We start from the raw sequence: 16,634 nt of genomic DNA, 5'->3' as shown, positions 1-16,634 counted from the left end.
ACAAAAAGTAAGCTTTTATTGTGCATGTACTGCTAATACTCAGGATTCGATTTTCTAAAGCTTGAAAATCAGTGCAAAAGAATTGGTGGACACGATTCAAAATTGGACTAATACACTGATGGTGATTTTCTCTTACAAACAAGTGACTTAATTTGCTCTTACACTATTGGGAAAATGCTGAAAACTCTTGGACTTGGCAGTAACTTGGCTACTACCAATAGAGTTTTACAGTATAGAAACTGGGGTTCATTATCTTGTTCTTTCACTGAGGTATTTAAAAAAATAAATGATGTTCCTGACCGTCATCAAATCATTCAATATCTTAATATTTAATAAAATTTTGCAGAAATATCCTATTGTATACTTCGGTATCCCTGTGGGGCATTTCAAAGCATATATTCTTCTCTAAGACTTTGTTGTTTTTATTCACCTACTTTAAAAGACTGACTTTATATTATGAAACTTATCCAAGACTTGAAAAACCCTTGAAGACAACACCCTCTATGCATGCACTGTATGCTTCTTTGAAGTTGAATTTTGCCTTTGAAGACTTTTACCACTTTGAACGTAGCCTTCGCTAATATATTTGTAATTGAAAGAGATGGAAAGTGTTGGCTGTCTTTCATCACCAATGTCTTTCATTGGGAGACTTCCTACTAAAAGTTACTTTCATTGAGACTATACATAACTTAGAGTTTAAATTTCTTATTAGTGTCTCGGGTTTCTTTTTACAAAATCATTTCCCCCTTTGGAGGATGCAAGTTCATACATTGTTTTTCTGCCAAATGTTAATCCATTAATCATTTTTTAATTAGCTTGTTCAAAAATATTTACTAGGGCCACTACATTTGGGGCTTTTGCTGCAAATTAGGGGGTCAGACATGAGTGGTAGTTGCAGGTATCAAAACCAAAGAAACAGAAAATTACAGTCCAGGTTTACTTGACCAGGGTATGTGCCGGAGGCTATGTGGATAGAGAGGAGGGGCCCACTTTCAAGCCTGGAGAAGGCTGGGGGATTGGATCTTAGGAAACTATTCTCCGTGGGTGTCTTAAGTTTTTGCACATCTTGTTAACAGGCACCGATTGTCTTTATTTTGGATTACCTTCTCAATGATATTTGTAAAGCAAACAGGCTTGGAAATCAGAGGTAGTATCTCCCTTTGGAGTCAAGAGCAGGCTGTTTGATATCCACTATCATAAAGATACTTTTCCCGCCAGGGTGAAGAGCAGGCATGTTGACTGCTGCTTAGAAAAGATTTGGGTTCTCTAAGCTCAGGGTTCCTGCTGTGTATCACAACTCACTGTGTGTACAACCACTGTCTGGCTCTCTGCTTCACTTTGCTGAGGTGAAACTCAGGGAAGTAGTGCAAATGCTGATATTCTGGCTTCCTCTATCATCATGAGTACTTTACTGGCCTTTATCTCTGACCCTGGGCTCTCATGTCTGCTGGCAGCACCCATGGACCTGTGGTGGTCCAATCTATCGGCCTGCAGGTGGAGAAACGACTCAAACTTTCCGCAGCTTTTGGCAATGAGACCTTGATTCCTGAATCTTGATATTTTGAACCTGGATATATATAATGCCTGTTGAATCCCATCTACTATTATCAGTATTATATTAAACATGTTTAAAAAAAGAAATAAGTTGAATATGCATAACTTGTTTTTTTCCCTCACCTTAAGTATATAACTTAAATTTAAAATATTACACAAGAGATATGATTAAACAGTAAGCCTTAATTCTTATGTTTTAGGATATAACTCTTTAAAAAAATTTTTTTTATCACAGTGGGATGCATGTAACAGAGTTAAGACTGAATCTGGCTAAGTGGAAGGCAGTTATGTTGATTCCTTATTCTTATCTTGGGTAACACCTGTTTTTTTTTCTTGAATACTTTTTTTAAAAACATTTCTTTTCATTTTGGTAGAAATGCTGATCAGATTTATCTTTCTGGAATTTATATCATCAGATTAATGATTCAAGAACCAAACACCAGTTCACCTGCAGGGTGCAATCTTGAAGGAATTAAGTACCTATTGTTCCTTATGCCAAATGTAAACCTAGAATAATTCCTTCATTCCTGTACTTTCTGTGACCTGTCTGGTCAGCTCTCTCTTTCATTAAGTTAAATCTATTATTATTCCAATAAATACAGGAGTCCCTTCTACCCTTTTGTCCCTTAAGTTGACCACATTGATTTTAAATTGATTTTAACCAAAAATTCATAAATGATACATTGGGAATTTCTTAAAGTTCTGTTTGTGTTGTCTTACTCTAATAAGTAACAAGAGAAGAAGAAATTAGAATCTGAACATGGATTCCAATTATGACAGAAATGAATAGTAAAAGCTCAGTACAAATTATTTAGAAACTAATCACAAATTGTTTTGCTCTCAATGTTATTAAACTTCCTCTCCCTAGGATAGCCAACACTGTTGAGCCTAATTAGCATCATGTTTCTAAGATGAGGGATTCAGGAGTAAATAAGTCAAGGAGAATTTATACACCTGTTTCTGTTGTAAAACCACTTGGAGATGTAATAGGAAGGTGCAGCAGGTGCTTCTGAAAATAGCCGTGGGGTGCAGATGGGGATGAAGCCACATGCAGATGGAACTGTGATGACAACATGGTGACATTCGCCGCTGTGAACACTCTGCTTACTCGTATGAGACTGAGAACCGGTTAAACTATTTTTCTTCTCCATTTTTGAATAACCACCAATACCTTGGTTCTAGAGATATTACTAGCATTTTATCAAGTACCTGAAGAATAACACTTGAAACTGGAACCAAGGGTGGACAATTTAATGTTTAGATGATTGGTGTCATTAGTTCCTTCTTTGTTCTTTTATATAATAGGACATATTCCTTTAAAGATCTTGGGAGTGAAAATGTTCAATCAATATACAGATTGGTTGGGGGAAAATATATATATATTTTTCCTCCGGGTGATGTCTTCAGCCAACTTAGGGATGCAAGGCAAACCTAGGACACAGACCTGTCTCCTCAGATGCCCTGGGGGATCGCTCTTACACCTCAGTACATTAGCTCCACCTCTCTCTCCAATGGCTCAAAGGACTGGGTGGTGGCATGTGCTTGTATTTTTACAGGTATGTGTTTTAACTGTTGCAGAACTTGTATGAGATGCCCGAAGTTTGATTTCTTGTATAATGTTACCATCATAATTCCAGATATCATTTTACTGGACAATGTTGAGTGCCACAGAAATAATCAAATTTCCTTGTCAATTCCATTGTAATAAGCAATGGACATTTTTAAAACCTTTTTGTCATTTGCAGTTATTGTTTTACTCAGAAACCTTTGCAAAAACTTTCCCTGCAAAAGTGTTTCATCTTCAAGGCAAGCTATGGACAGGACTCTGGCAAACACAGGCTTCTGATAACTTTTAAGGTCTTAAAATAAACTAAGAATCTCCAGAACAAATGGAAAAAAAATGGATTCAAGCAATTAATAACATAAAACTAGATGAATTGAGAAAAATATAATTTTTATAATTTGAAACATTCTAGTTTTCGAGATCTTGGGAATGTATTGTTTTTCAAGATTGGAGGAAACATTTTCTCTTAAGCTATTTATGACCTATGACAATTTGGTAAAGTATACCTTTGTAAACAAGATGAAATATTTACATTTTCTCCCTGCTTCCTCCAGAATTTGGAGACTCTTGAGTATTCTTTTTATTGTAAGATAGTTAATTATTTACATAGTTTCTGTGAGAATCTGTTCTCCTTGGAACAGGACATAATTGGAAACACTGTTTATACCAAGAAGGCTTTACCAGAATGTTGTATTTGAGAGATGTGTGCACAGACTAGATAGAGCAGACAGTGTTAAAGAACTAACGTTGACTTTATGTAGCCAATTAAATAAAACCTTTGGGAAAACTGACCTGGTACCTTGCTTTCAAGTTTCCTGCAAGCATTCTTAAAAAAAAAAAAAGATTATATGGTCAGTCACTATTCTTCCTGCACTTATGTAAATAACAAGGTCAAGTTTAATGCAAAAAACTTAATTTTCTATAATTTTCTCTAGGAAAAAATGAGAAATGGAGGGAACAGTAGAGAGAAATACTATATTTATACCTTTATAAGTATTAGATTCTAATCCTGTTGTCTTCAGGGTTTTGTTAGATATCTGTAAAATGAACTTGATCCTGAATTCTAGTTTCCTCAAATATTTGACTATGACTCTCCAAACTGGCACTTCCAGTTTTCTCGTGGCCACCTTTCTGACTCGGAGTCACTAAGAACCAAGACTGCCCTTAACTCGCCTTGGAAAGGACTATATCAGGTCCTCCGCACCACCCAGACGGCAGCCAAACTTCAGAGACTAGAACCTTGGGTTCGTATTTCATGCTCTGGAAGCTCTGCCTTGTATCTATTCCTGTGTCAACACTGGAGACCTTCAAATCAAATTGAAGAAGAAGAGAAGTAGTTGACATCAATGTAGACTGCTCCCTGCCGAGACGCCAGACCAAGACCTCACCCTTTAAGCATGACCCTCTTCCCTTATCTCTTTCTTCCCTTCACACTGGCATTGGCCCGGGAAGACAGTGACATCAGCCAGGACTCTCAGGTCACTGCTAAAGGGCTGGGTTTGTCATCAAAAGCCCTGATATGTCCATGATGCTAGAGACCCACTGGTCCATTTCCCTGTCTTTGGTTAGCAACCCTAAACCCAGCGAATCTTTCATCCAGGCTGTGTACAGAGAGATATACAGGGCAAGGGTAATGGAAATAAAACCAGCAGTGTGGTCTACAGACCTTTACATTTTACTGCCATCCGTGGCTGTCATCTTCTGAGCCACAGACTCAGTTACCAGGAGGCATTACAATTAGCTTCCTTTAATGGGTCACTGCTCCCCTGGCTAGAAATAAATGTAAATGAAGTTATGATCAGCAATCTCTCCTTAACTCTTGGAAGTATTGTGTAATCCACTGCTACAATAGCTGCCCAACAAAAGTCCTTAGTCTCTGACTCAAGTTGGTCTTGATAATAAAACAGCCCTTAATTATCTTTTAGCTGAGAAAGGAGGTGTCTGTGGGCTGTGGCCAACACCACTTAGTGCACCTGGATTAACAATCCTGGGAAGTTGAAACTCAGTTATATAAAATCACTAAGCAAGCCACTTGGCTTATAAAGGTGACTCCTCCCCTGGGAGCGTTCCTTGACTTATTTGATTTTGATTGGTTGGGTCTTGGGGACCATGGCTACAGACTACACTCAAATGTTGGGAATTATCCTGCTTATAATAATCAGTCTCCCTGAAGCACTGTTTCCTATCAAAAGCTTTAAATACATGTTCACAGCTGCTAATCACCAAGCAAATGATCTCCCTAAGATTAGAACATCAAAAAAGGAACAAAGGGAATGGCCAATTTAAACTGTAAACTTGAATTGTGACCTATGACTATCACAGAGATTAAACAAAAATCATCATGATCTGTGCATACCAGAAGGAAAATCAATAAACACTGTGAGAACTTCAGAGGGTGGCTGGGATAGGCACTAATTCCTTAGACTTTGATCACATCTCTCAGTTAAGTTGTAAGTCTGATTAAAAGGGGAAATTGTTTAAAAAAATAAAAGAGAAAGAGAGAGGGAGAGAAAAGGCCCCAAATCAAGTCACTAGTGCTAAGCACCACATCAGCAAATCAAGACTTAACACCTAACTACAGTTCCAACCTTACCCAGGAATGTTAACTTAAACCATAAAACCTGAAATTTCCTGGTCAGCACCAGTGAGGTAATCGATGTGATAGGCCCCTTTTATCCACTAAAGACAAATGAGGTCTTCTGCCCCCTCCACCCTATAAAAGTCTCCCATATTGTTCAGCTCTTTGGAGCCCCTTTCTATTTGCTAGACAGGATGGTGCCCCATTCATGAATCATGGAATAAAGACAATTTGATCTTTACATTTATTCAGTTGAATTTTGTTTTTTAACAATAACCTATATTTTGAAAACACTTTTTGTTGCCTTTGTAAAGAAACACTCTAAAGGCTAAGATTATTTTGGGAATTGTCTCATAGTGGAAAATGATAAGATGGTGCCAAGTAAGCAGCTCTCTTAATAAGTATTGTATTATTTTTGAGTACAAGGCATGTTGCTTTTTTGTTCATGAAACATTCTTGGTGGGACCCTCTTCCATCGGCCTTTTCTATTTGTCTCTTCCTCTTTCAGGTATCAGATTAAACACATCCTGTGAGATGAGAGCCCCTCACTATGCTTAATCAGAGTACTGTGCTTATTCCCTTTGCTGTATTACTTACAATTACTCTTTTAATAATCATAAATTAATGCCACACACACACACACACACACACACACACACACACACACACACACACACACACACACACACACACACACACACACACACACACACACACAGTCTGAAATGCAAGCCCTAGGAGATAGGAACCAGCCCTGTCTTGTTCTTCATTCTCCCAGACTAGGGAGGTGCCTGAATGCCTATTAGGTGTTTGACACGTATTGACTGAATGTCTAAATCAATAAATGTCTTCAGAATATTTTCCTATTTTAACACCAGTTACTTTGTAAAGCAGTTTAGTACTCTGGTTCCCACACATATTAATCTAGCTGTTCCTATAATTGATTACTATTTTCAATACAAGAAGTTTTTTACCAATGAAGCCGTATTTCTTTTTTTCTTTTTTTGGCATTTCTGTTGCGTGCTGTCTGTCAAGACTCTTCTGCTATCTGGTGATTCTATAATGAATTATAAGAAAAAGTTCTGGTGGGGGGGACTTGGACCATAATAATCTCTCTCTACAGAATTTATCATCTCTGCCTCAGTGAATCAACAGGGGATTAGATCATGTCTAAATCTAATTATGCATTTTAGTAATTGGATATGTCTGAACACTTAGAGATTTACTAGGTCACTGCTGTTGGTACTACTATGGACTTGATCAAACATAGGATTAAGGTAATGCCTGAAAATTGAATGAATGGGAAAGACATCCTGTATTTTTTTCTATGGGCTTAGAAATAAGTTCCCAGAGTAAAACTAAGAAATATGGAGGAAAAAAATTCTTATCTTCTACCATGAACAAGAATACAGTTAATATTTCCCCAAGGTTGGAGCCCACTGAAATCCTTAAGAACATATATTTGTGCCATTCTCTTCTGTAACCAATCCACTGCTCAAACAGCACGTTTCACACAGTAGGCACCTAACAGCAGAGAATGCTGAGTCTATGCCGGGGGCCCGTCCAGGGACTAGACTGCCTTCTCGTCTGTCCATTAGGCAGGCGACCGCTCCATCTGCCTGATTCAGTAAGAAGGTTCAAGTATTATGTTTAAACAAAGGTAAAATAGAACCAGCTATCAAGCAAATCAAGTTTTTTTTCTTTTAATCATCACACAGGAAAATTTTAAAACAATAAAAGCAGTAGAGATGGGTTTTCAATCCACAGCATGGTGATTTAGTGAACAACGAAACTGAAATCTGACATGGTTGACTTTTTAGACTACTGGTCGTAGCTAGAGGGACAAAAACAATATGTAACATGTTTCCCTACCTGACTTATGTTTCTAGTTCCTGTAAAATGTCAGATTGAAGGTGACAAGGAGCACACGTCCTACTTCAAAATGCAACAAGAAAAGGCTCAGCTGTGTAGCTAGAAAGACTTGCAGAACATCATTTTTACTGACAGCAAAACAGAGACTTTTTCTTTTTTTCACAGAGGCAAATCCAAACAACTGAATTTTTTTTATCACATTTATGTTCAGAGTCAGGCTTACTGATATGTCTTTTGGGGATACAGCTGTTATTCCATATTAACATATATACGAAATATTTGCCTAGATATAGGAATCCATCTAATACTGATTTAATAGACTATAAGGGAACAGTATAATATAACTGTTCAAAATCATGTTGGCAAGTGATTTTTTTTCAAGTTGGTTTAAAATACAGTCTTCCTAAAATATCTATTTATTTACATATTCCTCCAGAAAAAAATAAATAGAAGAGTCACTTGCTATGTGTTAGGCTTTGAACAAATCTCTGGCAAAATATAATATGATAAAGTCCCTGCCTTTAAGAACCTGTTTAAGGAGAAATGCTGTCACAAAGCAGAATGACAAATTCTTGAGCAGGGGCATATGCGAGCATCAGGAAAGCATGGTACCTCACGGTGTGCAGGAGAAAGCTTCCCACTCTAAGTGACGGCAACACCCACAGCGGGATCCTGAGCTCCGCCAGCAGAGCCGCGACCTAAATAAATCATCCCCTGTGAGCCTAGACCTCCTTCTCATTACTTTACAATCACTGAATGTTTATTGATTGATCAGCTATTGTTGGACAACTTAATTGGCTATATTATGAACTAATGGAGAATTTGAAGATTTTTGTCATACAGCAGGTTTGAAGGATTGGCTTTTGGTTTTGTTTCTGAAAGAGATATATTTAGCTATTGAGCAAAGAAGTCCAGCCACTTAGTTAAGACAATTTGAATTAATCTGACTTGTTCAATTTTTATATTAAAACTGATGTATTATCAGCTGGAGAGTATGTATGTATACACAAGGTGGGTACAGTCGTAGTACTTCCAGAATGTCTCCCTGGCTTTGGTGCATCTCCATATCAACAGGTGTTCCTAAGGGGCGGAGAGAGGGAGGTAGTTCATCTCCATGTCAGTAGGTAAGTACCTGGGTGACAGAGGACTTACCTGAACCTGAGAGGTTGGGGAGAGGTCTCCCCTGCTTCCGCCACAGCAGGAGACGGTCAGCCCCCGGACCGCAGTTTGTAAGCGATAAATGGGTTTTAAACTTTATTTCTCTCTTTGACTGATTCCAGTTTTAGAGGTATTTTGCCCCAGGATTTCCTCTCCCTGGAGTTGCACATGTGTTTATATGACAGATGGTAGGACAGGTAGGACAATGACTCATATACTTATTTCCAAGAAAGAACTTGTTTCAGTTCTTCCCCTTCTCCTCAGTACTGCAGCTTAGGGGATGGATATATGGCCTTGTGTCCCTTGGGGGCACAGAGAGCCCTCGGACTCCCTTCCATCATCTTTGCCCTTTAAGACACTGTGGCAGGGGGTGCAGAGGTGGGATGAGTCCCTGGGCAATGAGGAGAGTGATGCTCTGTCCCAGAAGCAGTGCGGATTCGCTTTCGTTTGCAAGCAAAATGGTGAATGCTTGCCGCTCAGCTGGCGCCATTCTAATCCTCTTGTTGCTTCCAAAGCCAAGTATTGGGGCAGTGAGTGGTATTGTCATGATTCCAGTTATCATGTATTTCACCTGAGGAACCCTTGACTCAGCAGCCTCAGTCAAAGACAGTGGGATTCTAGACCATGGGATTTGCTCCCTCAGGTTATCCTGAGGTTGACTCTACCTTGTTCTCTGGGGAGCACATATTAGCACATTAATTTGCAGCATTTGCTGCCACCTTAGCATGAGCATATCTCTTAAATCAATGTCTGGATTCAATTTAAGGCTAGGGGAATTTCCCAGAGTAGTCAGGTTGACTGCAAGAATCTACATCGATTTTGGGGAGTTCAGTTTCTCATTTGCTATTGAGTCACCTTCATCAGCATTGTAAAGCCAATCCAGAACACTAAAAGCTGGAATAGTAGTCAGTGGCTAGTCACTGATGGTTTTACATTGGAATTTTTTTCTGGGGAATCATTCTGAGAGGGTTACAGTCTCCTTATAGCCCCAGAACTCACTTCAAAAAAATCCAGAGCATTTCACTGCAATGGGTGGATACATGCACGGCCAGCACGGTTGCAGGAGGCACTGAGCCAGTGGATAGCCTGTCCGTTGCCATGCTTCTGTAAGAACAACTACCTTGTTCACTCATCTTCCAGCTGAAGTAGCTGAAGCTCTAATAATGCACCAGTTTACGGCCCACTTTGGCTCCAAGTTTCCATCCATTCTCACTGAGTGCAGGTGCTCATCTGTTTCATGTTTATTGATGTTTATTTTTCTGGAAGGATTTGGAAACTTTCTGCCTCCCAGGGTAAGTATTAGTACTGTTATTAAAACTGGCAGAGCTGAGGTTCTCTGAGAGATTGGCCAGAAGTACCCTCACCTCAAAGGGAGCTGAAACAACTGGGGCAACATGCAGGCAATTGTTTTTGAGACTACTTCTTAGTAGGTACCCATTTCGGGGAAGAAAATTTATTACCTGATTCAATGTGTTTATTACCAATTCTCAGGGACTTGCCTCAAGCATGTTAATCAACCTGTAAGGTCCTCATCCTCCCTCTTCCAGAAACCGATGTTCCTCTCAGCATCCCATTTTCATCACCAAAACGGGTGAGAACTCAGAAGGGGCTGAAGTTCGACTCCACTGTAAGCTAGCACCTAGCACACCAGGCTGCTGCGGTGTCAGGAATGGGGGCAGGAGGCGAGAGACTCCTGGGTCAAAGACAAAGACTCCACCATACGAAAAGTGAGAGCATTTTACCATGCCTGGTCTAAGAGCTCTGATTCTCAAGGGGTACCACAGAGAGGGCCAGGTGACACATACGTGCACGGTGGGGTGCGTTACAGAACAGGAATCCTGGATCTTTTGTTACAGGCATTAAGCTTGACCGTCCTTTGCTCCAGGAGACGTTACCTTTCTTATACTGGTCAGTGGGTGCGCCTACCCTCTGCTTCAGAAGACGCTCCCTCTGCCTCCCAAGAGGGTCTCATTCTATCAGTTCAGCATGGCACAGAGCAATGCCCTTTTCTCCTCGATAATGTTACCACATTTCACCATGATCATCATTTAAGGTAAACTGTCATGTGTTGAATTCTCTATACAAGTTGAAGTTTTACTTGGTCATATTCTTTACCATTGGATCTCATCGCTTGAGACATGAAATTTTAAGGTGTCTCAACCTAATATGATGGTTACTATAAGCAAACACTGCTAGATCCTCTTCCTCTCCAAATAAAAAATGTAAAATGAGAGGTATGGAGAAAACATGAATCAATTGATAGTAGAAAAAGGAATAAATTACAAAGAATATGCAAAAACTCAATAAATCTGTGAGTGCATTTATGTCTAAAATTTAGTTTATAATAAAATAGTTTGTTATAAATTATAGTTAATATTATTACAAAGTAGCTTTCATTTACATTTTAATAAAAATTAAAATTGGAACATTTGCAGGGAGTATTTCAAAAAAAGTAAACACAATGTACTGAGTAGAATGAGAAAAATATTCCCTCATTCGTTCCATACATTTATAACAGGTAAAAATGAGTAAGACTGAATAGTAGATCTTGGGAAATATATTGATGCTGAGACTATTTTACAAAGACTTATTTGAACTATGAGAGGAAACCACAAGTTGGTGGGATTTCTCTCCTGGGAGAAATGTGTGTTATTACTGTTATAAAATAGTTCATGGGAAAAATTGAGTAATAAGAAAATGAAATATTGCTTCGGCTACTTATATGGTTCAATTGTCTTAACAACTGAATACCAGATATCAAAAAGGTAGGAAAAGTGATTTGGGTGTATGGGCAGAAAGGCGAATGGGAATGTATTACTGTCTTACCCCTACTTCTCTGTATTCTATTACAGAAAAATCTTACCATCTATGCAGACATACCCTCTTGGGCATAGCTTGTCTGTTCTGAGGGATAATTTTTTATTACTTGTCTAACTAGTGAAGAAAACAGGCTGCATTAAGGAAAGGCAGATTATTTACAGTAGCTGCCAACTTCTGGACTGAAGGCTAACCTCTGTGTTACTTGAGGTCTTGTGAGAAGGGGGTGTTAAGGTGAGAACAGGTGTAGAAATGCCTGGGATGGGTAAAGGCTGGGGGGTGGGCATACGGCCAAGCAGAGCCTCAGACCACCTCTCTATGAAAAGAATGAAGGGGGGAAGAATGGTCAGAAAGCTCCAGACCACAACACAGTTCCTAGAAAGTTCTTGCCAGGCCTCTAGGGAGTCTCACATTGGGAGGAAGTGGGCAGTAATGATACCCTGTCGTGATCTATCATTAGTTCAGAAGAGCCCAGACTTCATTTTTTAGCTTGAGACCATCAGTCAGTGCAGAGGCTGGTTCTTGAAACAGATATAAATGAGTGGAGCACCTATGACCACAGCCCACATCAAGAGTCTCCTCATCCCTGTCCCGTTTGCTGTATGAAAACTAAGTTTCCATTGTGTGATTTTCTAGCTTCCTCTGCTCCTTGATTTCTGGGAATATCTATTCTTGTCTCTAGCTACAGTGATACAATATGAATTTTATGCCTTAATCAACTTCAATGTCAGCTGCAAATATCACTTAAACCAAGCATTTTGGGATTTTATAGACTTTACAAAGCATTTTTAGTGACCTCAAAGAAGGTTCTCTTCTCATAGCAATATCTACAGGACCATCTCCCTGCCTGTATGACTATTCCATAACTCCCCGATTTTAATCCCTTCCTTCCAGGTAGGGGCTCTGTATTTTTATGTCTCTTTCACTGGCATAAGCCACAAAAGGACTGAGTCCTCAAATTTACCCCAAAGCCATTATTCAGTTATGCTTTCCAAGAAAAACATTTTTTTTCCTAAAAGGACCTCTGTCATACCTGCTAATATACTATCATGCTCCACCAGAGACTTGTAACTTGAGAATTTTAATCATACTAATAATTTTCACTCAATTTATTTGTTCACTAGCATAGCTAATTCAAGTTCTTTTTCAAAGTTCAGACAGTTTTGGGTCCTAGATGCACATGAAAACAGAGATAAGTGTACTTTTTGTTTCTCATTTCAACCTTGAAATAATTATTTTGCTAATTAAATTTTTATTTCCCGTTATAAACCCTGTTACTCTTTTCCAAATAGCATACATCCTACTCCCTCATGTGGAATATTAGCTGCTGCTGTTCCTACCTCAAATAACACAAAAAATAATAAGAACAGATGTAATCCTGTTAGTGCATCCTGGGGGACAGCGGCGGTTCACTCCAGCCACTGGAGATGTGTAAAACCTGAGTGCTGACCCAGTACTTCCACCCCTAGGAATTTACCCAAAGAAAACAAAATCCATGATTCAAAAAGACAGATGCACCCCTATGCTTATCGCAGCACTATTTACAATAGCCAAGATATGGAAGTAACCTAAGTGTCCATCAGTAGATGAATGGATAAAGAATATGTGGTACACATACACAATGGAATACTATTCAGCCATGAAGAGAAAAGCAATCCTGCCATTTACAACAACATGGATGGATCTAGAGCATATTATACTCAGTAAAGTAAGCCAGGCAAAGAGAGGCAAATACCATATGATTTCACTTATTTGTGGCATATAAAAATGAAGCAAAACAGAAGGAACAAAGCCGCATTAGACTTGTGTAGACACTGAGAAGTGACTGGTGGTTACCAAGGGGAAGGGGACTGGGCATGGGCAGGGGGGAGGAGGAGGGGGACTCTTGAACCACTATGATGCCCATTTGCTAAAAAACAGACAAACAAACAAAACTAAGTGTCCCTGATGGTTCTCAGTTGAGTGGCAACCATCTTGACATTGAAGTGCTGTGTATGTGGAACATTCATGTTTCAGAAATCCATAGTTTTTTTAACCCAAGTGAATTTTGAAAGAAAAAGCTTCTTACCTTTTTCTGTTGTTCTTCTTGAGAGACCGAGGACTGTTATGTCCTTACCCTGGAAAGTCAAAAGAAGCAGAGTCAGTGGCGGCCGTGGGATTGTCGTCTGGATGGCACGGCTGGCATGACTTCTCATGCTGTGCATGACAGACGAGATGGCCGGGCAGAGAGAGTGATTCGCACGTTCCTTAGCTGGTTTCTGTTTCCTAGAACCAAAGGTTCTTTTTAAGAGGAAAGGAGGAGAGAAGAGCTTGGTGGTGGAAGAGACCTTTCTAGTCCAGAAAGAAATAAACACATACTACACTGTCCTTTTACTATTTAAAAGGTAATAAAATAAAATAAAAAGAATATATTGGAACATTTAGTGTTGGAGACTTATTCCAAATTCCATTATTGTAATAGCAATGTTTCCTTTTTGTGTCATTATTAACTCTTCTCATATGAGCAAGATTACCAATAGTTTAAAAGAAAATTAAATACAATGAACAATTCCCTTAAAATTGAGATAGGATCATATAGTTAATATACATTCATGCCTTCATTACTTACTACAGAGTCACAATTTTGAAGCAGGAATTTGTTTTTAAAAACTTACTAATTGTTATAAGTGAATCTTGGTCATCAAATTATTTTTCACTTATGATAATGAATGATCTGGTACCACCAGTTAAGCAATATTTGGACATTTAGGAGATATTTGAATGTCTTCATGCTGTGCTGAAGTAATCTTTTTCTAGATCTATTTCCCCATTGACCTGGGGGTGAGTACAAGAAAGTTCACAGCTTCACGATTGTTTATCTCCTGGGGATGCTGATTTATTTTCAGGCATCTGACTCAACAGAGGAAAATTTATAAACGTCTATTTCACAGACTACTTCGTAATTTAGCAAATAAAACAAAACGTTAGTAAATTATCCACTGACTATAATAAAATGACATATCCTAAAATATGAGCTCTCATCTGCTACCTACATTTTAAGAAGACCTAAAGCCTAGTGGAAATTGCCCTCTGGGCACTGAGGTGGTGGTGTGAGACTGTACTTATGCAACTAAAGAGGGGTGAGCCCAGGAGGCAAAACTGATGCTCAGGACTCGATGTGCTATATTGGAATGAGAATAAATATTTCTGAACCATGGTTTTAGACAAGACACAACCTCAACTACAATGTGGTTTAACCATCCACATTAGAGGTGAGACATTGAGACAATCCAGAACTAAGTAATGAGTCCAAGGTCATTATAATCAGTTACTGACTAAAAGGAATACAATCAGACTCTTTGATTCCCACTGACAGGCAAAATTCTGAGGACTAGTACCTTTGTGCAGGTAGAAAACTGATCTATAATCTATATTTTCAATAAGTTATATTTAAAAATATGATTTAATTATTACCAATTCAACAGTACTTATGCAGTACAACTGAGTACAACTATATTATTTAGATTTCAAGAAGGATGGATAATCTCAACATTAAGGAACATAAAACTGGTTTTAAAGTCACTGATTTGGTGTAGGGGTAGCAGGTGAGGGTTGTAAGAGGAGCTGGAGTTTGGTAAAAAGGTAACAAATTTAGGGTAGGAAAGAAGAAGGAACAATATACATTCCTGAAATACTAGAACAGCAACATAATAGAAGTCCTGAGAAACCAAGATGAGAGGGAGGGAATGCATGTGTGGGGTCTGAACTTGAAGGAATAAGTAAAGAAAGATTTAAATTGAGTCCTTTTACCAGAGTGTGTTACAGAATTAAAAAAAAATTAAAATACATATTAACAGGTGAAAAAAAACAATAGCAATGATACAATAAGTGGGGAATGTTATTAATTATGATTTTTACTATGAAATATATTTATTAGATTTAGGAAAAGACTCAGATTACCAGCAATATGTAATTTACTATTTCTTTTTTGTAGAGTAACATATGCTAAAATAATAAACATTGTTCTCTTTGGGTAAAGATTAGATGCATGGAATTTTCTATATTATATTTCTTATTTGCAAGTTTTTTCCCTAAATATAACATGCATTGCTTATATATTAGAAATGATGTTATTTATAATTAAAAGTAGTCTATTTGGCTTATCTGTTGAGAAGCTAAGAGATACCACTTGAAAGGAAGTTTTAAGTACTCAGAAAAGAACTGATAGTAACTAAAAAGCCATATGACCCAGAGATGTGGCTTGTTACACCAAGTGAAAAAGCAAAAAAAAAAAAAAAAAGAATTATGGGAGTCTGACAAAAGCAGTAATATCAACCAAAAAAATTCATCATATCATTACTTTTACTCAGCATTTTTGTCAATAAAATCCTAGATATTACAGTTAACAGTAAAATTGTAAGTAATATAACATGTATAGTGAAAATTATTTCATATAAACAGGATAACAGTTAAAGATAAGTAACAATTTGTATTTAAGGAACATCATAGATACAGGTAAATACAATATTAGAATCTGACTAAATAAACCAATATGTCACTGAAAAGTCGATATATCATAAAGCTTTAATCAAGTATACATGGGTTAGAAACAAAGAAACAGCAGGGGGGTTCATAAAAAGCCAGGATTTCCACGCACTTAAAAGATAAGCGACTACTTCACCTTCTCACCGACGTCAGCTAAGTGCCAATTACTATGCTCATTCCCATTTCAGTGTAGGCTTCATTAAATGCTGACTTACGCCACCTGCCACCTAAAGCAAGCACTCTTCTGGCAGCAGTTAAGTTTCTTTTTAAATAGAAATCAATTGTTTCTGTGCTAGAAATGCCTATTTACTGTGGGCCAGGAATCGGGGGAGGCAAGGGAGGCAGTCACCTTGGGTACAAAACTTTTGGGAACACTGAAAAACTCGGTAATCAAAGTAAATGATATTTTAATGAAATTTTCAAAGAATCTAAAGTACTGCAAATCTCTCATAAATATCAAAGTTGTCAACTATTAGCTGATTGTAATTTATTGTAAAACAGATAACATACTTTCTCAATAAGTTTGATCGATAATTGATAGGCAAAATGATAAACTTGGTTATAATG

General features: G+C 38.1%; 1 protein-coding gene across 1 annotated transcript in view; it reads right to left on the bottom strand.

Moving 5' to 3' along the window:
- The window catches only part of LOC140843479 (uncharacterized), a 620,032-nt gene that overhangs the window by 78,334 nt on the left and 525,064 nt on the right, over nt 1–16,634 (bottom strand). The window contains exon 6 of the mRNA XM_073213295.1: nt 13,612–13,660. The gene's annotated coding sequence lies outside the window, so the exon portion shown is untranslated. The remainder of the gene's footprint in view (nt 1–13,611; nt 13,661–16,634) is intronic.

The sequence above is a fragment of the Manis javanica genome, chromosome 9, assembly GCF_040802235.1.
Source record: "Manis javanica isolate MJ-LG chromosome 9, MJ_LKY, whole genome shotgun sequence".
Lineage (NCBI taxonomy): Eukaryota > Metazoa > Chordata > Mammalia > Pholidota > Manidae > Manis > Manis javanica.
This window is presented reverse-complemented; position numbering and strand designations above follow the sequence as displayed.